The sequence below is a fragment of the Oxyura jamaicensis genome, chromosome 2, assembly GCF_011077185.1.
Source record: "Oxyura jamaicensis isolate SHBP4307 breed ruddy duck chromosome 2, BPBGC_Ojam_1.0, whole genome shotgun sequence".
Classification (NCBI taxonomy): domain Eukaryota; kingdom Metazoa; phylum Chordata; class Aves; order Anseriformes; family Anatidae; genus Oxyura; species Oxyura jamaicensis.
The window spans coordinates 122,853,893-122,880,721 of NC_048894.1; the positions used below are offsets into that span (position 1 = coordinate 122,853,893).

The window sequence follows — 26,829 nt, forward strand, 5'->3', positions numbered from 1 at the left end:
AAAAAAGTTGCAAAGTCATTCTGCGTTTCACGTTCTCCTTCTGCCTGTTCCTTATTTCCCCCTCCAGCAGCGTGACTTGCTGCTGGCCGTGTTCTTGCCCTGCTGCCTATAAGCGCGCTGAGGCTTACTCTGCTCGGCTGGGTTTGGGAGGGATCCGCCTGTGGGTTGCAGCTGTGGCCACCGCCAGGCTCTGTTTCGGTTCCACTGCTTAACTCTGCCTACACAGCGACGCTGGGCTGGAAGCAAGCGTTCAGGAGGTAAGGCTTGGCTTGCACATTGCAGCAGCTGAAGGAGCCCTGTTCCAGGAAGCCCTTTTGCAGCCCCCCGAGGAGCAGCGAGACCCCTGTTGCCCTGCGATTGCCCCGTGCCGCACGGGCAGCGAGTGCCGTTCAGCTCTGAGGTCTGTGTGCCAGGGGGGTTGAGCACCAGCACTGCCTCTCCAATGCCTTAAATGTGAGAGAAGGTCGGAGGCAAAGGGGAAATGCAAGCGGTGTTTTCTCCTCCTGTGCAGGGGTTGCAGCGTGTCTGTGCTCTCTGCACAGAGCTCTGACAGGGTAAAATCCTGACACGAACTCGGAGAATTTGCACTGAAAGAATACCATGTGGCATTTCACCTGCACGATTTGGTGCTTGCAGGACGTCTGTGGTGCTTCCGTGAGCATTGTTCCTCTCCTGTTGGCTTCCCCTCGGAGAGGTGTACGTGCTCCCGCAGGGCTTGTTTGTGTCTGATCTCTGCAGGCTCTGTCAGCTTGGCTTTCCCTTAATTTTTAGGAGTGTACGAAGAGCATGAATATGCACTTGTTGGCAGCAAGAACCAGTTAGCAGTCTCTGTATTCCTCTCTAGTAAGTGCTACAGCCTCTTCATTACGTGCTCTGAGCACTGAAGCAGCATGGAAATGTATCTTGTACTCTCAAAATAGACACTGACAACCCTTCTGTTTAATTTTCTTTCATATTACTCTGTCAAAATCAGTATCTATTGTTATCTTAAAAGAAGATTAAGTGTTTCTTCAGGAGAATGAGAGCTGTCAGGAGGGGTATATACAGGGGCTACATCCCGAGTATTGCAAGACTTGTAATGCACTGGATTTGTTCGGAGCGGATCTTCGCGTTGGTAATCAGCAACTGATAGGAATTGTTGCTTTTCATTATTGCAATCTGCATTTTCATTCTCTAAGGATGGGTGGCTTTCCAAGAAGCCTCACAAGCTGAATGTTCAGCTCTCATTGAGCAGAGGACTGCAGAGGACCCACAAGGGACATGAGTTGGGTGGTTTCTAGCCCATTCTGCTGTCATCTGCTTATAAAATAATGTATAGCAGGGAGCTAGTAGTTCAAGTTTTAAGATGTGGGCACTTTAAAATTACTAGTCTGTTCATTTTTTGACTTGTTTGAAGTCAATCCACAAGTAGGTGGATAATTTGACTGTAATGGCGTGTGTTTAAAATAGTGATTGCTGGTTTTTAATATGCAGAATTGTTTCAGCCTAGGTAGCTGGATTGGCTGCCAGCCTCCAAAGCTGACTTGACCCAGCAACAAGATGTTTCAATAGAATATGCTGAATTCCCAAAATTGTATTAAATAAAATGTCACAGGTCTTAGCAAATAAAAATAGATGCATAGCTACTCTTGTCTCCCCTGGGATCTAGGATTTATGATGGAAATCATCTGTCGTTTCATAACGCCACGCATGCTAATTGCAAGTTCAGGTTCATCATCGCTGTGTAAGAGAGTATGTCAGATCTTATTTTCCATCCCATCCATATGGGATAAGCTTCTAATAAGCTCTGATCCCTCAGCCGCATCCACACAGCAGCACTTTCCTGGGTTATCCTGCCTATATCCCAGATCATTTTCCAGATGGTTTTGGTTTTATAATTTGCATTCAAAGCCGCAGGGCATTTTTGTCCCACGGAGACAAGGCATTTTGTACAGAAATGCCCAGTATTTCTGCATGTAAATCGAGATCAGATTATACATATTTGTAGTTGTGAATTAATATTTATTTTTGGCTGTCTAATTTGGCACTTAGAAAAATGTTACTTTTAAGGAGTGGGAGCTTCCCAAAAGCAAAGCCACTGTTGGTTGTTCTTTTGACTTAATTTTTGGATGCTCATAAGCCATTGAAGACTTAATCTGCTATGATTTTTTTCTGTGGATCAAGGAACCTAGAAACTGGCATAAGTAATCCATGTATTTATATAGACTGAGCTGTAGTAAAGCAATATGTTGTTTTTATCTGAAGTTAGCACTTCGTGTGTTTGCATTGAAGGATTCATTTTGTTCTAGTTTAAGTAGTACCCATATGCTAAAATAAGCCTCAAAGCAAACACGTTCGCTTTCCAAAGTAGAACTGAAGGGCTGGAGAGCAGTGTGAGAACACTTAAAAACGTGTTAATCGGGTTCTTCCTTGCATCCCTAATTCTCAGACAGACCTCGTATATCCAAGTCTTACAAACCACCTTGCGCGGTGTCTGCCTGCCTCCAAAACTGTCGTGAACGTGGTGTGTCTCCCTGTTGAAGCAGAAAGTTCTTAAGTGCCCTATCTAGAGCTGCTGGAGTCGAGCATCAAAGCTCTTAGGAGATCAAGAAACTGGGACACCTGGCAAGCGCGCTGTAAACACACACGCTGATAGGATCGGTCGTGCAGGCTTTCTTGTTAAAACATCGCCAGAAGAGGAACTCGCGTTCACCTTGCTGTAACAAGCTGGCGGCGGTGGGACTCCTTAAGGGTAGGCTGTAATCAAAACCTGGCCTCCTGGTCCTTGTGCCCAAGGGGGATCAAACCCACGTCTTCCCCCCACCTCCGGAGCTGTTGCAAGCGAGTGGGAGGTGTGCTTCTACCCTTGTGTTTCACCTGGGCCGTCTCGTGGAAGAGGCTGCGAGTTGCCAGAGGCTGAACTGAGGGAGCAGCAGCAGGAACCTGGCTGCTGCAGCGCTCCCCGTGCTTCCTGGGAGGAGGGCTGGGGTGCCACATCTTGCAGGGCTTGGTTGCTGGTAATAAGACTGTTATCAGAGGTGGGAATTTCCACATCCTCCGTGTTCGAAGAGAGGAGTAACGCTTGGCTCGTTAAAGGAGGAATGGGAAGAAATAAGGTTACATCTTCATTTGGCCTTTCCCTTGGGTCTTTGAGGCACATCTCATCTGGGGATGAGAGGGAAATTCCTCATTCTGTGACAGTTGCAGTGCTTTGTTTTGCTAGGACAGTGTTTCTTTGTTTTAGGGCAGGAAAGCACCTGTTTTTTGGGGGAAGTGTGGATAAGAAACACTGGTGTCTACGTTCATTTCAAAGCTCCTTTATTCAAAGAGATAACACATCTTATTTTTGGCAGTCTTGTTTGAAATTGTGAGGGTGACCGGCAACCTGCTAGTACTAACTGCCTTGCCAAATGCTATTGCAAAATATTGCCACCGTAGGAGTTGTGTAACTTTACACACCGTTATATTTCTCTCGGAGTGAAGCAAATCGAAGGAGTACCAGCATCCGACGCTGTCTGTGGTGTGCTGCTCAAGCAGAGGTGGGTCTCAGCTGAGAAACAAGTTGACACATGGCCTGCCAAAGTGGTCTTGCAGTGGTTATACCTCTGCAATATGGTACATTGCAGATGCATAGAGAGACCGTAAGAATGGTCTAGGTGGTTATACCTCATATTTGAGCATTTATTGAACTAGTGTAGAAGTGAAGTTATTCCGAAGCATTTATATTTATCTAAACAATACAGGATGCAAAATCTGTTATCTAAATATACACAAAGTGTGTGTCAGGTTTTTTAGGTCTTATAACTGTCCTGTTTGCCGTTAAAACATGGCACCAGGTGGAAACAGTTCATGTTTTTCAGAAACCACCTTGACGTCTATCTCACAGCTTTGCACCATTAATCTTAGCTGAAATTATTATTTGAATGAGAAGCTGTGTTTGGGGGACTTGTGAGCTTTGTTGTTCTGTGGTGCTGCCTATAACATGGCATTACCGTGACAACTGTGTGTTTGGACCATGAGAGGTGCCACCGAAAAAAAGGCTCAGCCTCAGCTTAGTGTTTCTCCCCATCTCCTGCTCTGCAATTTATGAACAAGGATTGCTATCAAGCCCTTAAATATGTTTCTTACTAAGTTTAGTAAATAAGAAAGGACTGAGCATTCAGAAAATGAATACTTAAATGCTCAGGAATTTCCCGCTTATATATTTTTCTTTAATGTTGGAGCATGGAATTGGGATAAGAGGTAAATAAAGAAAAAAAAAAAACACTTTTGGATGGGATTTAATCATACCTTGCAAAAGGAAGATGCATTAAGCCCATGAGTTTGGAATGCTACCAGAAACTACTAAATGGAGACATTTTAGAACAGCTCAGAAATAAAAGCTACCTGGCAGAAGGACCCGGGCTGTCAAGTGCCTGGAGACAAGTACATCAAAGGACCGGGGGACTTGTGCTTCCTTGCTGCAGAACAGGAGTGATGCGTCTTGATTATATTTAAAATGTTTTCTGTTTTCTTTGGAATCGCTGCGACTAACAACTCCTTTCTGCCATCCCTCTGTGCTCAGAGCCCTTATTGAAAACATATGGGGCTCCTCTGTAAGGAGACCACAGAACTGGCCCTCGGTAGCGTCCCTTGAAAAAATCACGTGGTGCTTGGAAGAGTGACAGAAAAAATGAGTAATTGCATGGCTCTGTCAGGAGAGGGTGGCTGATGTGCTCGTAAATTTTCAAACGTCTCAGTGTAAAGTGTTTGTAGCAAGAACAAACGGTGCTGTTCCCAGTGACGTTTTACATCTTGTGTATGTGTACACACACGTTATATGTAACTCTAAAGGCATATGCTAAATAGATGGGTTGAAGTTCAGAAATTTTTGCGTTGGCTGCCTTCTTGGTGCTCTTTTCATGTTAACTAATGTGTTATGTGGTGGATGAATGGGATTCTTTATAGAATTATCTAAAACCGGGCACTGGTTTATTTGAAAACAAAGGGTTTCTTTAGAGCTAAGTTTAAGCTGGCATTGCCATGAATCCTAGAATTATTCTACATTTAAATGAGAGAACAGTGATGCACTTGTACTTGTGCTTTGAACAGCACAGAGCTGTTGACCAGCGATTCAGAGGCTGCTGAGCAAATCTTTCTAGGTTCATTTGCTGAGGTTTCCGACTCTACTTTTCTCTCCTTAAGCCTATAATGAAAAGCAAAGGTAAAAATATGCTATAACTCGCACGGATCGATTTATGTGGAGGTATGCAAGTTGCTCTGAAGTGTGGTCAAAAAACCTATAGCAACCCGAGTGCCCTGTAGCAGTTTGAATGTGTACTTTTTCTCTGTTTTGGTTTGGGGTGTGTGGGATGTAGTGTACAGCAGCAAAACAATACTTCACTTGTTTAAAAAAATGCTTGGGAAGAAGTGGTGAGAAAGAAGAAAATATTTACAGTAGTTTTCTACCCAATTAAAACTCAGAAGGCAGACTAAAAACAAAAGAGTTCACCTACATCCAGGCCAATTAAAAATAAATTTCTCTGCTTGGACTTTAATTTACACATCCAAGGCAATGCAAATATAAACTAGAAGCTTGCCTTAACCTACACCAGTTCAGAATGCCATCAGATTTATGATCCACTTGGTTTGGGTTATAGCATCTGGGTAGTTAAGCACGTTTTATGTGAACTGAGAGAGGCTATTAGAAATTCATGAACAGCCTTAAAATGTTAAACTTGTGGAGTGCTTCCCCAGAATGTGTAAATAAGGCCTGTCTTGCAAGCATAGCTCTGCAACATGAGCTGGCTAGGATCCTCGGTTAAGATACTCTTGTGTGTTTGATGCCCTCAGACCTTCTTCGTGTTGTTTAATTATCTGGGAATAAAACCAGAACTCTGTAACTTCTCTCTTGTATTAAAAGGTATCCAAAATCTGTGTGCGAAAAATTCACTCGTATTTGTTGATATTAGTTGACGTGGTTTTTTTTTTTTTTTTCATGTTTCATATGCACTAGTTTATAAAGAATTAAAATAGAGGTGGAAGAAGGAATGGCATAACGCCTGCAGTGTTTTATTCAGAAATGAAGTTGCAAACTTGTTGACATGTGCAAAAATCAGTTTAATATTTTGTGTAGGGGCATCACTTGAAATGACCTGAAAGAAATTCTATCACCAAGCACCCAGTCAAAGCACAGATAATACTTCAGGGAATCATGCTGGATGCGTGAGGTTAGCAAACCAAACAGTCCTTGATAAGGAATGTGTAGGTGCTGAGTATTTCTGAAGGTGCATTGGCAGCTCCTTTGCTGCAGAGCAATGGCCTCGTAAGGAATAGAGGCTGGCCATATGTCTGAGAACATAAAGAGGTGTCTTTCAAAGACAGGCACACACATGGACATATGCACAATTTCACCCTTCTGAGGAAAAAAAAAAAAAGTTGCATTGAGAATTAAAAATATGTTGACAAGAAATTAGGAACTGGCAATGGGAAGCTGGGGCATTCTTTGTCTTGGTGACTGCTTTATGACTCAGGAGCTGGGAGAGATTGATGGCTTGGCTGCTTGGCCTTCTGGTTTGCTTCTGTGATTTTATAAGAGTCAGAAAGCCCCCAGACATTCTTCATTGGAGGGGGCACAGATTATTACCAATGGCATTTTAAAGCAGATGTAGCTCATAAATGAATGCTTTGTGATTGTTTGCTACAGTTTGTTTACAGACCTACCTGAAGACTGTCATATCAGATGTCAGTGAGAATGGTCAGTATGCAGTGGTCAAGTACACCACCTGATCCTTTCCACTTACTGCATTTTGGTTTGCTTTTCCGAGTGAATGTGAACTTCTTGGAGTCCTTTCAGCTGAAGCCAGACTGAAGGATGTACTCCTGTAGTGCTGCTAGCCTGCTGCTAGCCACCACCCCCAGGTGCTCAGCCTACAGGGCCAGGCTAGAGCTGCCTTCAAGCAAAACCTACAAATCTTGTCATGCCAGCATAGGTGGACCTCAGCATCAGTTGTCTTCCCTTCAGTGGATGTGCTTTCCTTTCACTGCATTACTTGCTAAGGTTGCCATTGGAACAAAAACTACAAGAGCAGGTGCAAGCACCTGGAACCTGCTTTTTCTTTAGACTTTAGATGCAACCTTGTAAGCAGTTGCTCACTGAAGTCTAACACACTACTAAAAGGCTCCCCCTGCAAACAGTAGTCTCATTTTTCATCCTTCTTTGCCTCTGTTTCCTGCCTATCACTTGACTTCCCTCAGTGCTTCCCCTCTCTGTGCTTTCAAACCACTTTCCTTTCCTCTTGCTCCTGTTGGCCACCATCTCTTTCATAGAACATTGCTTCCAGCCATTAGTTTTCATTCTCAAAAATCTAAACTCAATCTAAACTGTCTCTGCCCCAAATGTGAAATCTGTCTTTTATTTAGTGTTTGCCTCACCTGTTTTTAAAGGTCTTTTCTTGTGGAATCTCTCACAGTGCTTCAATACTTTTTTTTTTTTAACTTTACTTTTACTTTTTTAACTTTTTTTTTTACCTTGTTAACTTTTTTTTTTACTTTTACTTTTTTTTTTTTTTAGTGTTCTTGCCTCCCTTCCTCCAGTGAATCTTTACTGTGCTCATTATAAGCTCATTATGACTTGTCCCATCCATAGTTCTCTGAAAAAGAGATGATTCCCTTCTTGTTGCAGAAGTCTTGTAAAATAACATCCACCCCTTACATCTTTTTCCCCTGTACTAACAACTAGCTTGTCCACCCTAGGTCATATTTTCAAGACTAGTTCGCATTCTCATTGCCATCCCCTAGACCCTTTCTGGTGGGTCCATGTGTCTCCTAGGGATTCAGCTACAAGCAGAGTGAAGTACAAAGATTTTTCTGAGTTCAGCAGCTGATGCTCAGGCATTGCACTCCAACACTTCTTTTGATATCTCATAACAATGTTTGCCTTTCTTACAACAGCTTGGTACTTGTCTCTTGTGACCTACTGTAGCCTGCTGTCGTGTTGTTTCTCATCCTGTATTTGATGTTTCCTGCCCGTGGGCATTATCTTGTATATAGCATTTCACTCTGTCCTTTGAGATTAGTATGCTATCCAGACAATTGTATATTTAACCTTTGTTTCTCACACACTAAACTATTTATTCTTCCTGCATCTGTAGTTTAATTGTTACAATATCTTGAGGCAATTTTGAAGCCTTACTAAAGGAAAGATGTGACATCTGTACTTTCTCTTCTACCTATCTGGAAGGCCTGTCAAAGGAGGTTAGCAATGTGATTTAGCAAATCTCGTTGGGCTGCTGGTTAAGCTTAAGGTGCTGTTAATTCATTTGTTCTGGATTATTTATTTATTTATTTTCCCCAGGGATTTGAAGCTAAATTGACTCATTGGTTCTGTAATTTCATTTTAACTAATATGGGTGCTATGCTTGCTCGTTTCCAGTTTTCTGCTATAGTACATTCCTTATCCTTCACGAGTGACCTGTAACTCTTAAAACCCTGAGCTACATCCTAGAAGGAAATTCATCAGGCCAGACAATTTGTAAATTTCTAATTTGCCTAATATTCTTACCTGTTTTGTTTTGTTGTGTTTGCTTGTTTGTTTTCTCCATTGTAGGCACCTGCATGTACACTCTCCTTCTGGATGTAAGGCAGCAAGGTTTTCCTTGCTCTTAAGACACAAATATGTGGATTTCTTATTGCTACCCATTTTTTCACTTGCATTACAATTCCATCTTAACCATGCTGACTCCTTTGCCTATGTACTCATGGAGATGTTACACTTACTGCTCGCCGTGTGACCGTGTTTTCACATTCTGTCCTGAGCTCCTCTTGGATCCTGAAACACAAGACCTAGACAAAAAGTCTCCTTCTACAACTTCTGTGGTTTATTTTTAGAGGGCACAAGGACAGGTTATTCTTTTTTTATTGTTCCTGGAAGGAAACTGCTGCTTTCACATCTCTCTTTTAGTAGTTTCTCTTTTGAGGTAGATGTTCTCTACCTGAGTGTGGTGACTTTGCCTTCGTTACATTTATGAGCTCCCTCCCTTGCCTCGCATTTCATGAGCTTAGTCAGCTTACTGTCTGAACTGGTTGCTCTCCATTTGCCGAGAAACAAATCTAAATGTTCTGTAGCTTTCTATATTTTCTAATTTTTTTTGAAATAAAAGGAGTGTGGGTCTAAAGGATGACAAAGCTTCACATCGATTCACAGGCCTTTGATCCCAATACCGTGCAGATACCAAGGTATTGCCTTGTTAGAGTCCAGCTCCAGGCTTTTCAGTTCTGTGTCCCGTTTGTTACCTGTGTGATAACTCAATCTGAGGTACCAAACAGATAACACTGCTGCTGCTAGATATTTTAAAGTGGCTACAGGTCTCTTCAAACTGACCAGCCCTGTTGGCGCAAGTGGCTGGCTCCTGCAGCACTTCAGACCCTGCAGGCCGCTGCCCCATCTTGTCCATGGCTGTCCCCGCTGCCAGCGGATCTACCACAGCTGGTCTGAAAGTGAAATAAGGAGCAGGCACACTTTCAGATGTGCCATTACAGCATGCCCCGAGCTCCAGTCAGTAACCTGCACCCATCTGTGGTGCGTGTGGATTGCCTTCCACACGTTGATCACCACACAGAGCTGGGATGCTGCATCCAGGCTCTTCCGACTGTGGATGCAGGTGTGAGATTTAGGTCCACTGCTTGTTCCGTCAGCATAAAAGAAATTTTTTAGCAAAACCACGTCATTAGAGTCAACAGTTCTGTGACTGAAGTGACCTTGGTGACTAAATACTTCCCATTACTGTTTCCAGAAGGGAATCCATTACTGCATCCCACTCCAGAAAGAGAAGAAATCCTTCATGAATCCACCCCCAGGGAGAGCAGTGTTGCTAGAAGCTTACTATTGACTTTCTTCAAAGCCAGAATAAGTAAAAAAAGTACAGCATGAGCATTCCCATGCCTCTTTGGGATGTCAATCCAGGCAGCATTTCCTTTGAACTGAAGCTTCAACACAAAGGTGTGGATCTGACCTGGGTCTTAAGAGCTAGGAATAGAAAGATTTTGAATATTTAAAGCCTTGTAGTCCATTGAGCATGATTAAGTGGTTGTGTGCTAAAATACATAGGTGTCTATGTAAGTTTACATAGTGGTCTTTGTCATGGGCGAACACTTAGGCACTCCAAGCTGCATCAAGTCCACATTATGTATGCTAGATGGGTTGCACAAACTTACTAAAGATAACTTCTTTCCCAAAGGACCCGTGCTCTGGCTTTTATTCCTCATTGGTGAGCTGAGACAAGTTTCAGCTGCAGTGTGAGAAGGATCCACTTCTACTAATGGCTACAGCAAAGTAAGACTGACTGTGATTTTGAGGTTAACTTTTTGCAACCCTTCAGGTCATGTACCAAAGTACAGATTAAAATTGTTTTAACCAACTAATTCCCTGAATATACTGATGCATACATCCAGATACTCATAGGGAGCTCCAATCTCACTGGGGTTGTTGAGTTGTCTACCAAAAATTTGCATGTAAACCAGTGGTTCTGCTCTTGCTCAGCTGTTAACACAGATGAGCTATAAATGTAAGAACCGGGATGCTTTCAGAAGAAATTAACAAGTGCAGGTCTTTTTTTGAAATGGACTGATTGGGATTTTTTTTCCTAGCTGGATGAAAAGGCTGTCCTTTGCAAGCAATCTTACTCTGCTGTGGGACAATGACTAAGACCTGATGGAAATTTTGAAGACTCAAGGTCTTTTCCTCATTCTACTGCAAAACCTTTCTGTGTGCATTGGTTGAATCTTTTCGTGTGTGTTGCAGGTACTTTTTTATTGCTGTTCCATGATTTACAATGTAGTGGGTCTTAATTTTATTATTCACTGGAATCTGAGCAAGCTTGGCCAGGAAACCACTACTACAAGCAAAGAAAATGCTACTTAGTCTATTTATTGGGATTCAGACCTTGGTTTGTTAATTTATTCTCCTTAGCCAATATATGGGATTTGGTTTGTTTCTTTAGTCTAACTTCTTCCAAGTTTGGGATATTATTCTATGCCAGCGTTCTACAGAAGTAACCGCAGACCAGTGTGAGACCTATTCTCTATTTAAGGCTCTTCAGTAAATTGACCGCTTAACTTTTCAGATCTGGGCAGATTATGTAGCAGTATTTGAAAACTTCCTACTATAATGTAAAATACAAATCCCATGGTTTATGTGTTCAGAAGATACTGACAAGTATTTTCTGAAATTACTTTTTGTTACTCTGATGTATTTTCCCTCTGTGCAAGTCTGGAACCAGCCCTATATATGCATGCACATATATGTATATACACCTTTTTTTTCTCACGAAAGAAAATCTCTGTGTTTTTCACTTCATTATGTAGTAGAGGAGTGGGAGTTCTGTACATTTTCCTGTCTGCTCCCCCCTGACACTACAGGAAGCCATGGGTTGTGCTCTCAGCTTTCCTGGACACACAATAAAACAAAAATATAGTTTTGTGTAAATTCAGTAACTAATGCTCATATCTTCATGTTTTGTTACTCCAACAATTCTAGCATCCACGTAGGTATAGTTTGACTCTGTACCACCATGGTAGGTGCATTAATGCTTTCAAGATTGCATTTTTGTGAAATGTCCAAAATTTCTTTCTCTTTGGCGTTTGCTTCATGTTTTGTGTGTTCTCTTTTTGTCTCCCTCAGCCTCTGGTCCTTTTGTTAGTTGATAGAAACTCTGCTGTCACTCCGTGATCCAATAAAAGTGTTAAGTTGTTCTGGCTAATGTGACTTGAGGCATCCTTCCCATAAACAAGACTGTAAAATCTGGTACTAGTTTAACTATGCAAGTTCACAATGAACACAATAAAATGTATATGAAAAGCTTTATTGAGCAATTATGCATGTAAGAACTCTGGAGCCAGGAATCAGCAGTATCAACAGCCATCGTGCTTGCTCTGACTTCTAAAGAATTAACTATTTTCCGCTCAGTATGTAAGCATGTCTCTTTTCAAAATTAGACCATATTCTTGTAAGAGTGAGAAAATAATGCTGTGTTTTCTGATTTTGACGGTACATTCGAGTCAATAGTAGAGACAAATGGGTGAAGGGATGGAAATATCCACGTGTACCCCAACTTTATTGTAATGGAGATTGGTGTTTCTTCCCAAGGGGCATGTGTTTAGGGAAAGGAGTGCTAAGGGGTCCATGACAGGCAGACTGAAAGCACAGGGAAGCTCGAGGAAAGAAATTGTGTCATGGTTTTATGGGTTAATTTTGCTGTAGAAACCAGCTGTGGTTTCACAGGGGTGGGTGAGGATCGCTGGGCTTGGCATCTGCCCACCACCGCCACTTCCTACCAGAGGTACCAACCTCCCCAGATCTTGTGTGTGTGTTCTCAACTGTCTGCAGGTAGGCATGAATCGGTGGCAAAGAAAAAACTGATCAGTGTAGGGCTGGGAGAACCTTATTTATATGAAGGTGAACAATGAAACAGTATTTCTCAAGAGGGTATTTTGAAGGGCTGTTGTTTGCTTCCGATTCAAATGTACCTTTCATTTATACAAAGCACTGCAATTTGTAGAAATCTGCTAGTGACTCATCCCAAACCCGAGGGGAAGCGGAGCTACTGTGACACAGATAGATACTGGAGCACTGACATGGTATCTGCTTCAAAACAAAGTTAAATTTCCGTTGGTTATTCAGGAGTGAAAGATATCAGCACGCTTCTCCAACACCCTCCTGTTGGCTTTCCTTAGCGTGGTGCATATTCTAGTTTAGGTATCCTCACCAACACTGCCCCTGCATCCAAACAGAGAGATGGTTGGTAGTTGTTGAACATTGTGCAGATGATGAGCAGCTCCCATATTTTACTATCAATGCAGCAGCAGTGTATTTACTGAGGGCTTCAGTTTGTGAGATGTACAACATACTCAGTTCTCATGGCTCTACAAACTTCTTTATCTCGCTTCTAGAACAAAAATGTTCCTTTGCTTAATTGGAAGATTTATAAAACATTTAATGAATCAAGTTGACATGAAGTAAGATTGCCACGTAATTACAAAACTTTGGCATTTTGTTCTTTTGTGTTCTTACGCAAGCTTAAAATTGCTCTGTCATCTACAAAAATGACTTTAATTTGTGCAGCGTTGTTAGAGAAGGCAGAAGTTGGAGTGAGATGTGTTCTCAAGTCTTACAGAAGGAAAACAGGGTAGTTTAGATCGGGGTGCAGGAACATCTTATAAAACATTTGACTGCCTTGAATGATGAAGAAAATATAGGGTCTTTTAAATTATTGGCTTATTGTTGTCTTTTTAAAATATCTTACCCTGTTCTCCATTTTCTTTACCACCCAACGCCACAATAGCTAACAACTAAATAAAAAAATGCTGACCTGAAAGATTAAATATTGACATTTCCCTGTTTAAAATAGCATAACAAAACAGCGGTCTTGAGTTAATACTGAGATTTAGAGGGATGTACTTAACTTTTGGTTATGTTTCACACCCAGATCTACGTTTTCTCAGGATGAACAGTATGCTGTTAATTGGCTTCTGCTAGGTTGCTATGTTATTTCTCATAAAAAGAAAGATGTGTTTCGTAGAGTCCAAAAGTTGATCCTGTGTCCTCTGCCCCAGCTTGTTCTTGGACGTCCTCCTGTATTGTGTTGGTTTTACCTGATGTAAGAGGACAGGATGTATGTATCTTTATATAAATGTATTACTGAAACTCACTTAATAGTTCAGACCTGTGTAAACACTTAAAACATTGACTCACGAATCCCAGAACTGAAGAAGAGAGTGTTCGTACTTGGAGAACAAACAAAAAACACGCTGTGGTTGGTAGGTGGAAATACATTCTCTGTGGATTGGGAACGGGCTGGGCAGCTGACAAACCCAAGGAAATGGCTAGATAAACAGATAAACAATGTGAGGACAGAAAATAATAAACTTGTACATTTTGCCTCAATCTCTGTCCTTTCTGGATTACGAGATAGAGCATCCTGCTTCGGTAGAGGAGTTTTTAAATTGTTGTTAGCCATTTTGTGCTCTGGAGTTGACGTGTACCAGTGCTATAGCAGAATGCACGCGTCTTTTGACGTAAACAATTTGTTAGGGGTATTAATAGAATAGTAAATCCAAATCTGGTCTGTTCTGTAAATCTTAGGCTGCTTTTAAAGTGCTGCTATTTTGAGAAGAGGTTGTGAGCAAACGAACATAGGAAAACAACTACCAAACAAGAAGACCCGTGATGCATCCTTCCTTCCATCAGAGTAGGGCTTCTGCACCCTGCTGTGCCTGTATTTCCCAAGCCTGGGCACAGCAGGAACTGTGAGAAGAGCTTGAGGGTGGAAAATCTCAGTAACAAGTGAACCTTCTTGGTCTTGTGCCCACCAGTGAACGTATTGACTGGGGTTGGGGGGAAAATGAGGAGCAGTCCCCCCACACCACTCTTGTTAAGTTTCATTTGAATAGGATACCCGTAGAGACGAACAACCAGTAAATAGCCTGAAAAAGCAAATACAGCGGTTGTGTTCTTGCTCATCTCTATGATTTAGGGAAGAATTCTTGACATTCTGGGTAGACCCCACCTACATACCGTTGTGTGCCAAAGCATTTGTTTACCAGAGCGTGTTTGTTCACCCAAGCCCGTATTTGCAATTCTAGCAGAACGTGCTGTAGCTGGGATTCGGGAGGCTGAATTAAGAAACATCCATACAGAATTACTACTCTGAGAGCTTTTTTTATTATACTTAGCTTAGCTCTAGCATACCTTCCTGCACATACTGCTCAGATCTGGGGCAAACTCGGAGAGCTGTCCTGTTTTATGGAACTGGGTTTATAACCTGAATACCAAAGGGTCTGTGTTGAGAATGAAATGCAGGTCTTGCCATACTGTGAGGTGGGAGCTGTTGGGTTTTTTTGCCCTTTTGTTATATGTGTTGTTTTTTTTTTTCTTTTCTTTTTTTAGGACTTTGTATGGTTTATAAATTGGCAAATCAAGTCTAGCATGCTTCTTTTCCTCATATACTTGGAATCTATGTAAAGTCCATTTAAAACTTCTGGCTCGAGGCAGGATCTACAGCATGTCTCTACAATAATGGAAAGCTAAGGTAAACTAGGCTATCTGCGGTTGGACTTGATGATCTTACGGGCCTTTTCCAATCTAAATGATTCAATAATTCTGTCTTGAGTTCAGTATTCACACCGTGATCCTCCAGCTGGCAGCTGATCTCATTTTCAGAGATTTGTCAGGGTACCTGCTCTGTGATGCACACCTCAGTGAGCGACGGTAGGTGTAAGGGAAAAGAGATCAGGGCCCAGAGGGCTGTCTGTACGGGTGGGTGTATTTATATTATTTATACTATTTAAATAATATAAATATATACTGGTGTATGCACCTGCGGTTAGCAGTGCTCCTGGTGAAGTGTGGCTGTAGTTGGATTGCATCTCCTGGTGGACAGCGAGCAGGGAAAGTGAGCAGGGTGTAAACAGGGGGCTTTGGATCTGAAGCGAGCCTTGTCAGGCAGCTTACGTGCACTTCACTGTTCACTTGAAATGCCTTGCATTGCTAGTAATTTTTAGAAACTGATCTTCAGAGTTGTTTGCTTTGTAACAGAATGCATTGTTCAGCTTGCCTTAACTGAAAAATGACTGATGCTGCGATATTAATATTACATTCTGGTTTATGTATGAGGGAAATGAGGAGGATTAAGCGAGGAAAACAGGGATACATGTATTTTAAGTGCAGATATGGTATTTCACTGCCTGATACTGCTTTTTTATCTTGAAATCCCATCATGTATTTATGCAGTTCCTTCCAAAAACTGCTTGCCTATATCAAATTACCCAGAGGTTTGTTAGTTACAACGTAGTGTTGTACAGAAGGAATGAATTTTCCTAAATACATCGATAAAAATTACACTGAGTATATTATAAAAATATGCTGAGAATGTAAAAAACTAGAACTCTTGTATTAAAGGATAAGAAGGAAAACATACAGCCTTATTTGTCCTTACATTTTCATTTTATTTTCCATCACTTAATGTCACAAGCATTAGACAGGATTTTAACTTGATTTGCATGTATGTGTGTTCTCTAATATTTATTTGGATAAAATGTGAGGCTGATGATGGTATGGTATGGATTAGAGGTCGGTACCATGCTCTTGAGGGATGGTCTCTGCTGTGTTTGAGGTACATAACTTTCCTAGTGGAATGAGTGATTCAGGTTTCCTCCCCCACCACTCAGCCCATCACATTGCATTTGTTGTCTCCAGATCTTTATGCGTACTTCCCCACAGTGTGCTGGTAGCTGCTAAGTCTGTAAACTCCCTTCTCTACTGGGTGTTTGCCCATAGAATCTGTTTCCAATAACAACTTTCTCATGAAAGACCATATGCAACGTAACCAATATGAAGTATATGAAGAACAGCCACATGCCCTGGCTTAAGAAAGCAGCTCAGAGCATGGTGATCTCGGCCTTTCAGGGAACGAAATCTCCTTGAAGCTCAGTAAGATCTAGGGTATGAAAGTGGCCTTTGGGGAGGGGAAAGGGAGGCATTCCGAGGCCAAGTCTCTTTTACTGTGTGAGGAATGAGGGCAGTGCTTGGACTGAGATGGGACATGTAAAAAGTGCCATCTAATTTTCTCCAGAGATGCCTCCTTTCTTCTTGCTGGAGGTGGTACCGGGACAGCACATGAACTGTTTGCAGTGATTTTGGTGCTCTGGATACCCAGCAGACAAGTCAGAGTGGCCATTCAGCCCAGAATGTAGATATTGAGAAGTCCCACATAGGTCCAGTGAGCATCCAGAGCAAGGCTGTTGCTTCTAAGATGAGCTATGTACGTGCTGTATTGTTGATCAATGTAAATATCAAGACACTGAAGACAGAGGTGCCACTGAAGTCCTTTTTAGTGGGACTTCTGTTTGTGACTGAAAGTAGTTGCTTGCCCAGAGAAACTCTGATCTGTTGGCTTCATCTTCCTGGGTGTAAATGCACTGTCGAAGAGACTGAGAGCTTAACATATTCTAAGCAAAAAATAGAATTACTCTGACGAGCATTGGTAGGCAATCTGCATTTCCAGGGTATGCAACAGCATAGTTGGCATACATGTCCCCCTAGGTAGGGATAAACTCGCCTTTTTAATCGTTCAGTCTTACCTGTTTTACTTTAATTCCTTGTGACACTGCTGTTTTTGGCACAATGCTTGCTTGTGTACCAGCATTCATCTCTAGCATATGCTTCACTTGATTTAATCTGTTTTTCATTTCTGTGAAGAATTTCTTTGATCTGGTGCTGCTGTCATTCTTTTGGTCCATGTTATGCATACTCTGTGATGTTTGTGAAATGATGCAATTTAGCAGTTTTTCTATAGTTATCCCTTCATTGCCCTGTTTTGTGGTGTGTGTTATGCTAAGTGGGGGTCCATGTAGTGTTGTAGATTCTGGTTTGGATCTCCACCAGCCTTTGTGCTCCAGGACACTCTTGTAATGCATGGATCATCTTTGTGACTGGAGCTCTGGAAAACTCTCAGCTCACTGTGAATGTCATTCAGGATTGGAAAGCCTCCTTTACATTCAAGACCTTATGCTATGTTGAAATAATACTGAATCTATCAGCAGTGCTTGTTGAGGTGGCATGTGGTAGTCTTGGCTGGTGGGTTGGTTTGTTTGGGAGTAGGGGCTGAAGGATGTGTTCACTGCAAATCAGTCTCTTAAGTATTTATTCAGTCCCTCTAAACTGAAAGACTCTTTATTCTAAAGACATTCTGTGGTTGATCTGGAGCATGAAAAGAAAGTAGGGAAAAAAACATTTCTCCTACAGAGCTCATGTAAAACTGAACCATTATTCAGACTCCTTTAATAAGCACAGGCACGCAACTATGAAAATGAGTTAAATGAAAGCCATTAATATGCATACATGCATTAAGTGTTACAAAACCAGCTTTGGTAAAGAACAGTTACCTGGTGACACTGTTGCTTGCATGTGCACCGTGGAGTTTAAGTCTCATCCATCTTTTTTTTTTTTTCCTATAGTTCTAACTCTAAGACTTTCAGCTAAAGCACTTGCCCGCTGAGTGTCACTTGTTACTTGATTTTATTCTTGATAGCCCATGTTTTCTAGTAATCTCATGTACCCAGGGAGTCTCTCAGAAGGTGTTTTTCTCCAGTAGATACATCATTGCTGTTGCGTTTTGCAGTGCCGAGAGCCTGATCCTAATTGGCCCATTTCCAAGCCTCTTAAAAGTCCAGTTCCTAAGCAGGCAGTGGGTATGGATATGGATTGGTCAGGTGAATCCAAACGGGAGGTGTGAGTATAACTAAGTACCAAGCATAAAAATTACAGAAAAGGGCAAGTGAATATCCACCTTCATACTTTTTATGGAGCCTTCATGGCGGTAAGATCTTGGGTATTAGACAATATTTGCCTCGAGCTGCTATGCCTGTGTCATCGTGAGGCCCATCTGTTACAGCCTGAGGCTTTCCAAAGGGTTACGTCCTCTGGAAATGCGCTGTGTAGCTGGAGGTAGCTGGAGCTGGGTTCCTGGATAAAAATCATTTGGCGAATGCAAAGTTAAGTACAATGGCCCTCAGTTGTTTCCTGAGGGAAGTCCAAGTTTAGGGCTTTATAGGCTAAAGGCTAACAGTAATTACTTAAAAGATCACTTAATCTGGCATTGACACGTTCATGCCTTTTGTAGGGTTTTATATAGACATGGATTTGGTTTAACTGGAGCTGCTGATCTGAGATACCATCACAGAGGAGTGTCTGATTCCAAACATCATCTCAGCTTAGTATCCCAAACTGATGACTCTATTAATTGTCCTTTCTGGGGCAAGGAGGCTGTGTTATCCCTGAGCATAAGGAGTGGGATAGCAAGCTTTGTGTAAAACATGACAGGCTAAGTATTTTCAAGATACAGTAAGTGAAACAGAAAGCTCTCACGTCAGCATTTGAAGCTGGCAGTGAGATGATAATTTCAAGGTCTTAGTCAATTGACCCACAGTGTTTTAACAGTAATTAAAAATATTGGACTATACTTATCAAATGATTGGGGCTGTGCTTGTTGTGTAAACATTTGAACATATATTTAAGTACTGCAGAATGTACATAGGGAACAGCGTTCACTAACAAAGCTCGTGGCTATGTTTAAGCAAGTCTTTTGCATCCCTGCTTGTCTTTGTCTTACAACAGTGCTTTTTATTTATATTGTATTTTGTCTGTTTAGGGCTCTGTTAAGATTATACTTCTGATTTTTGGTCAGTGATGGAGTTTTTCATACTAATTTAAGCACATTTTCAATAAAAACAGTTTTTACTTTACCCTTAATAGTTCAGAACGCTGCTACCTGCTCATATTGGACTTGGAGAAATCCAGTTGAAATTGGATGAGATGGTCCCTTCCTTTATCCATTTTTTTTTTTTCCTCCCCTTCCTCTTCCTGCCCTGTCACCCAGTTACTGCCATTCTTCAACAAAGACTTGAAATAGTTGGGAAAACAGCACAGTTCACGGATTTGTAACATTCCTTAGAAGCCAAGTACTGCAAAGCAGTTGGTGGAAGCTAGATTCATTGTGTATATTACTTGCCAGGGAAACTTATATGGGGAATGCAAGGGAGTTCCTGTGGATTTTATCCACAGGAGTGTAGAGTGAATGCTGACCTCTAAGTTCACTTAACGGCAAGTTTAGCCCTAAGTGTTACTGCACCCAGTACACAGGTAACCACCAGATATTCCGATGGAAACTGGCATTAGAGTACTAGCCTTTAAAAGCTCTGATCAGAGAAACTTGTAAACCAGAGTTTCTTTAAATTTTAGGACCTTAACAGTGGTTTGTATGGTGTGATGCAATATATAGATAAATTTGCTGTGGAATTCATTCCGTCAAATTACAGTTTATGGATAGGTACCACACGGCTGCTCTGTAATTACTTAGGCTGAGCACAGCTCTAGAGTAGTGAGAGAAACTACGTAAGATTAAGCGCTTGACAGCCCAGTCTTGAGAGAGTTTTCAGCTGCGAGGAAGGACAAATTTATCTCTTTATTCAAACCTTTAGGGGCTTAGACTGTGCGGTCAGGTAGGCAGAGTTAAATTTTCTCTTGGCCAGGGCTCTCTCTGCTCTCCCACACTGAGGCCCCTCTACTGTAAATCAGTTGAGTGGCTCCATTCAGTGGATCTGCTGACAAGTGAATGATTAACCGAAAACTATCAACCGGGTAGGAGATGAACACTGCTAAACGACTTGAAAATAACTCTTGAATACAGATTACCTGATTGAATTATTTGCCAGTGAGTTACTTTAACTGACTGAAGTTCAAAGCCTTCTGTGCTGGGATCAGAACAAGAAGTGCTAGCACAATTTCTTTAAAACCCTCTGTGGGCCGATCTGAACAGGCAAAGGAAGACCGTAGCACTGCCTGCCCCAAAACATGAAATTCCCAAACTGGAAGAGGGCAGGCTGGGGTGGGAAAACTCCGCATTCCTTCCTGGGAGGGCTCCACTAAAATGGCAGGCCAGGTTCCAGTTGACTTGCAGCTTGTGCCTACGGGGTTACAACACGCTCATCAACACACTGACGTATTTCAAACAATGCCGGGCCGCCGCGCTGGTTGGTTTTTGGAGCGCGTTCGCGTGACTGTCGGTGCCTGACGCACGAGTGCAGCGCTAGGTGTGAGCACTCACAGCGGGACTCCTCGGAAACCAGATCTCCTCAATTGCTCTCTGCTGGGTGTACGTGCCAATACCTGTGACTCTGCGTAAATGAGCATCGTCGTGCCCTGTCAGGCCCACGTGCGAGTCCTGTGAGGACGTGCTCGCGGAACGTGAGGCTCTCCCGTCATCGCTCCCCAGCAGTTTGCTGGTGGGAGCTGCTGGGGTCTGGGGGCACCCGGGCGCTGCCTGGTGTTTTCGGCTCGCTCATGCTGCAGGCGCAAAGTGAAGAATCGCTTTGAAATCCAAAGAATCACTTCAGGAATTTACACAGAGGAGGTGAAGACACCGTAAGCTTTTACCACAAACTTGGTATTATTGCTAGCATTAGGTATTTGCCTCCTCAGCCTTGCCTCAATGATAAATGCTTAGAGACTGTGTGTATGTACCTCAACGTGCACAGGTGCCCCTCTAACTCCCGTGCATTTAGGTCTGGTTATCAAAATAAAGTAGAACTGATACTGCCGTTGAAAGAGGATGGGATTTTTTCCATAGATTGCCTATTTTTACTGACTTCCGTAGGGCTGGTGTGCATCAGGTACAACTTAGCGGTTACCCGCTGCTAGGAGGAGCCCAGGCCAGGCCACCACAACCCTCCCTCATGACTTGGGGTGCAGAGGCAGCTCCCTAAAGATCCCGGCACCTCCTCCCTCGGCCTGCAGCGGGCCCGGCCCCCACCTCCCCACCTGGCGGGGCCGGGGGTGGGCTGAGCCTTGGGCCTCCCCTCCCTTCCCCTCCCCTCCCCTGCCCTCCGCCCCGCTCCTGCCCGTGTGGGGCTGTGTGGGCGGGGGGGGGGCCGGGCCGGTGCCGCCGCCGCTCCTCTGCCGCGGCCATTTGGCGGCTGCTGCTCGCCCGGCGAGGCGGGGGTACCCCGCGGTCCCAGGTGGAGCTCTCCTCGCTTTTCCCTTTTTTCCCGTTTAATTTTTTTGGGGGGAGGACGGGCTTGCGTTTGCCCGCGGCATTCCTGAGGCGGGCGTGGGGTGGAGGCGGGCAGGAGGCGAAACGCTGCCCTGGAGCTGCGACCCGGCGGAGGTGAGAGGCTGGGGGCTCTGGGGGAGGCTTTTGGGGCAACGGGGAGGATTTAGGACGGGCAGCGAGCCCCCCAAAGATCCCAGAGGACTCGTGTGATTCTCTGCAGGTCACTCGGCGGCTCTCTTCTGATTGCCGGGGCTGAAGCTGTGCTGACAGCCTGCCTCCTTCTCCTTCATTTGTTAACATTTATGTGGTTTTCGTCCTCTCGCAGCTCCTAAAGATGCGGCCGTGCCGCTTCTAGCTGTGAGGTAATTTTGCAGCGTGGTATGGTTATTTTTTAGCCCACTTTATATTTGTATACATGTCACTTAGCGCTGGTTCTGCATTCAGTTCCAGCGCGGTGTTGCCGCCTCAGTGCCATCGCGGCTCTTCCAGCTGGCTGGCACTGGAGAAATCCCTCAGTATGACTTGCTGCCGTGCTCTTGTAGCTAAGTCTGTTGAATTATTTTATATAACTCCCTTCAAACATACACTTAATATATTTACAGACACATACAGAAAGGAATCTGGATTTCTAAAGGCTGCTCTTGTTCCATTTTTGATTCTTCTCCCATTAAATAGGCTTCCTCATAACCACTCCAGTGCTTTTTCTTTTCAGCCTAAGTATCTAAATATAGCTCTGATTAAAATTTCTTTTTAAGTGTTCACCTCCACATCAGTGTCTTTGATGACAGCAATGTGAGCTAATTATAAAAAAAAAAAAAAAAAAAAAAAAGGAAGGTGTGTGTGGAGGAGTATTTTCCTGAAGACACTTTAGATTTCAGGAAAAAATGTTCCAAACTTTTGGAAAGCCTTTTGGAAAGTTCGCTGTTAACGTTGTCAGGGTTTGTCTCCGTGCGTGGTGTTTCTAATAACTTAGGGCTAGAAAACCGACCTCTTTATTGCGTAGAAGATATTTTGAGGTGCTGGTTTTGGTCAGAAATACATCGCTTTTAACTTGCATGGGCCAGTGAGAACTGCTAGTTGTTTTACAACAGTGGCAATTTAAAGCTGAAGTATCACCTGTGGTTATAGGATGATGATGAATTGTGTGAAAACTGTTTTCCAGCCTTAATTTCCCCCTTTGATTGTAAATTACAGCCTCACCACATCTGATGTTACTGCACCAAGCTGTTATACATGCATAAACAAATGTTCTCTGAATCCCTGTGTTCATTGAATTAAAAGGCTTTCTTATTCTCTGTGCAGCTCCGAGATGTGACCGGTCCACGTGTATACTTACCTGTAGGAACAAGTAAACTGTCCTTGCAAAAGGGGTGTAAGATACCAGAAGTAGTTGCCCTGGTGTAACACGAGGAGCCCAGCAGTGGCGAGCTGGGCGTGTAATTTGGATATTGCTAAAAGCTCTTTCTCTTAGTTGTGTTTTATTATTCTGATATTTACATCATTGCCTTTTCACTGTCCAACAGCTCCGTGGTTCTAGGCAGCTATGACTTCTGTAGAGCACGGACCTCGAAAGCGTGTTTTCTGGGCTGTGACCTGTAGCTTGGATTTACGTACTTCATTATTTTTAAATCCTGATGTATTCTGCTGTGCAGATCCTTTGCCGATGACAGTACAGAAAATCCAGGAACTTTCCCCATGCTCGATGCACTAATAACAACATTGATCTTAAAGGAGAATCCGTATCTGTTTATGTAGTGAAACAGGAGAACAGTTGGTGACTTTTGTACAAGGTCACGTAAAAAAAATAACAAACAGGCAGTACATCTGGAATTAAAATTTGGGTTTCTGTATCTTAATCTTCTGCGAGAGGGGCAAAATGAGGCTGGGATTATTTGCATTGTGTTTACTGAAGCCTGACTGCCCTCTTATGTAGAAGTGAATATGCTGCAAGAGGCTGGTATCTGTTCTGTGCGTGACCTCTGGAAAGGAGCTTGCGGTGCTGGTGCTGCAACTGCTCTGTGCTGTCCCTGGGCATCTGCATTTAACTTCAGTTGGACCCGGGCTGTAGGAAGGCAGAAGCATGGCAGGGACGTGCAGGTAGCATGCAAACTTGATTTTTATTTGATCTGCTATTTAAGTAAGCCATACCACCTGAGACACAGCAACCTTGCCAGATACATCAGACAAAGACTAAAAATGGAGTTATTAGACACCTGTGTTCAGGATTAAAAGACAGCCATCTTTTATTGGCAGTAGTTTTTCTTAGGAACTGTTTTATGACTCGGGGATTGATTACCCCAGCAAACAACCTGTATTCTGCCATGTAATAACAATAAACAGGAATGCAAATGGTTCCAGCCCGAGCCCTGAATCTCGTTATATGCCAGTTACAGGAACTTACTGGAGCTTATTTGGGAGGTGGGGCAGGGAGAAGGGTTGTTTGTTGTGCAGTAGGATTGTGGGAAGTGACAGAGACCAAAACAAAATGTTACTTCTTTCTTTCCCTGGGTTCAGTGTTCACTTTACCTGCGGTGTTTTTTTTTTTTTTTTTTTTTTTCTTCCCCTACAAGTAGAAAGCAGCAGTTGAATTGGACTTTGCCCACGCTACTGCGGAGTGGTGGTTTTGCTTTCCGTAGTGGTGCTACTGAAGATTTCCAAAAAAGCAAGGTAGTATGTGGGTGTGTAAACAGGGAGCAGCCTTCCTTTCCTTTATATCAGCGGCTGAATTCTTCTAAATTCTCTTCTCAGATTATATTTAAAAGGGTGTTGGGAGATAAGACAGGGACTGGCCGGAGTGTTTTGGTTATTGTTCTCCTTTTTTTTTCACTTCTATTTCTAGAGTTCTGCACCGGTGTATAATGTTCCCATATTAAAATGGTACATATGTGGTATTTGAAAGGGTGGCCTATGTGAAGCCTGTTTTCTTCAGAGCCTAATTACTCGACAACTTCTGCCCTCCCACCTATCTCCAGATCAGTGATCTGTGCTTTGCTTTGACTCTTTTTCCTGAAGCCTGTGACTTCTGCAGCCCCTAGCTTTCCTCGCCTGGTACTTCTGCATCGGGTCCTGGATAGCTCGCCTCCCGCTTCCTGCGTGGCAGCTGCTGGTCTGGTAACGAGGGAGTGCAACGCTCCCTTTCGTCATGCAGCAGTGCAGAACAGGTTGACCCCGTAGGCTTTCTCAAAGAAAGTCATGTCCAGCGATATGTTGAGTCATTGTCAGGGTATTTGTGGAGAGGGCTGGGAAGTGATGGAAAGTGTACCAATGATGATACTCTCTAAAGTAAGAGGGCATAAAGTAATGCTTATAGCAAATAATAGGCCTGCCTCCCACTTCTTGCTCTGGCTTCTGTATATGTAAGTTCCTTCTGTAGCTGGAATTGCATTCAGGTGGGATTTCCAGCAGCTGCTTTTATTTGTGACTCAGTCCCAGAGTAAGTTTTTCCAGATGGATTAGGAGTGCGTAGGGGAAATGCTTGTTCTGTTCTGGTAGGTGAGCATGGATCCCGGTGAGGTGAGTCTTCAGTTAAGCTTGCTGGGTGACTGGCTTTTGGATTCCTTGACTGTTCTCTCTGCTTCCCTTCTGTTACTCAAAGAGGTGAATATGGTAGCTGATTTGTTCTGGCCTTAGTCAGAGGCTTTTAAGGCAATTTGGCTACTGCTATGCAAGCAGCAGGTGAGTATGCAGCTTCCTAATCTAGTCATGGCTGAGACTGACTCACTAGCACACAGGACAAGGGTCTTTGGTTATACAGTGGCAGCATCTTCAGGCTGTTACTGCTTAAGAAAATAGAAAAGAAAATGGTCTAGCACAGAACCAAGTATCTGATTATACCTCAGAGACGTTTTCTAATTTTTCTAAATTTATGTAGAAGGGAAGTTGCCAGATATCCCAGATCATGTTTGCCTGTTGCATGTAACTATTAGGAGATTACACAAAATCTTTTACAGTGAGGCATTCAGTAGGTTCCTCGTTTGTGAGCATAGTAGGTCTGTGTGTGTTCTCATAGCGTCAGGTCTGTTCCTGTCTGCTCTCACTTCACCAGAGGCAGGGCTCAGCCCAAAATCTGACGTTGTGGCTTCCTGCAGGAAACAGGGAAAATACTGCCCGCTTTTTGACAGCCGCAGGGGAGGGACTGGACAGTGGAGCGTTTGATAGGCTTAACTTTGCCAGGAGGATGCGTGACTTCTGTTCTTCCCTACTATATTTGACCGTGCCTTTCCCTGTCCCAGACCTCATACTGCAGTGACTTGAAGGTTTTAGCTAGTCACAGCTGTTTCTAACGCCACTGGTCTCAGTGGTAATGTCTCGTGTTATCTACATGCTCTTTCACTAGTGCCCAAGTAAGATTTAAGGGATATTTATTTTACAACCTGTTTTTTTTTAAAAAGCTCCTCTTCCTTTCTGCTTGTTATCAAGCAGAGGCCAGGGTTTATTTGTTCTTAGTTACAAGAAAAGCCATAACCAGAGGCAGAGACAGCGTTTATTAAATTCACTCGTATCTGAGTGAATTCAAGACATCCCAGACACCACAATTTACAGTTCTGAAGCTGCATACAAAAATACCTCTCACCCCTTTGTTTCTCATTGCTGCTTGGTGTAGTTACCACAACAGTGGTGGTTTCACCTGCTGCCGACACTGCAGCCATGTTCCTAAACCACCACGTGGCCAAGATTAAGGCACGTCCATCCCTAGTTGTGCAGTCAGGTCTGTACTTCAGGTACAAGCTCTTGAGAGCCACTGTGCTCGTGGCAAATAGAAATTGAAAGAAAGCTGTGAGCCTCAGGAGCGCAATGGCCAAACTGCTAGTGCCGGTGATGCATTTCTTCCCAGGTCGGCGTCGTGTTGGTGACCCGGGCACAGCTCAGAGGAGATGCCTCAGGGAAGGAAAATAATCGCAGCCAGTGAGCTTCCAGGTGGCTTAAGGAAAGGAACACGAGCATCGCAGTTTCAGCGTTTTGGATGATTGATTCCTTTCTTTTTTTTCCCCTCCAGTAAGATGAATCAACTTTTCTGAATTAATCTGGGTGACGCTTCCTCCTTTTGTTTTCCCTAGAACTTTCAGCTTCAGACCTGGAATAAAACTCATTCTTCCAACTGATAGATTTTGCACTATGGCTTTTAATTCATACTGCTCTAGTAGTATTTAAGGCTGTGGCACCAAGGATCAAAAATGAAAGGGAGGAGAGGAGTGTGAGAATGACTGCAAGCATGTTAGCAACCTTTGTAATGAATGGCAATTGAAAAGAGAAGGATGGTGAGTGA

At 43.1% G+C, this 26,829-nt stretch overlaps 1 protein-coding gene across 2 annotated transcripts in view; it reads left to right on the plus strand.

Annotated features, from left to right (window-relative positions):
* Nucleotides 1–233: 233 nt before the first annotated feature.
* Nucleotides 234–26,829, plus strand: part of SGK3 (serum/glucocorticoid regulated kinase family member 3) — a 57,760-nt gene continuing 31,164 nt past the window's right edge. Inside the window, exon 1 of one of the 2 annotated variants that reach the window (XM_035317801.1) lies at nt 234–257. The gene's annotated coding sequence lies outside the window, so the exon portion shown is untranslated. Of the gene's footprint in view, nt 258–21,419; nt 21,678–26,829 lie in introns of those variants that run through there. The other variant, XM_035317800.1, reaches the window with a different exon arrangement.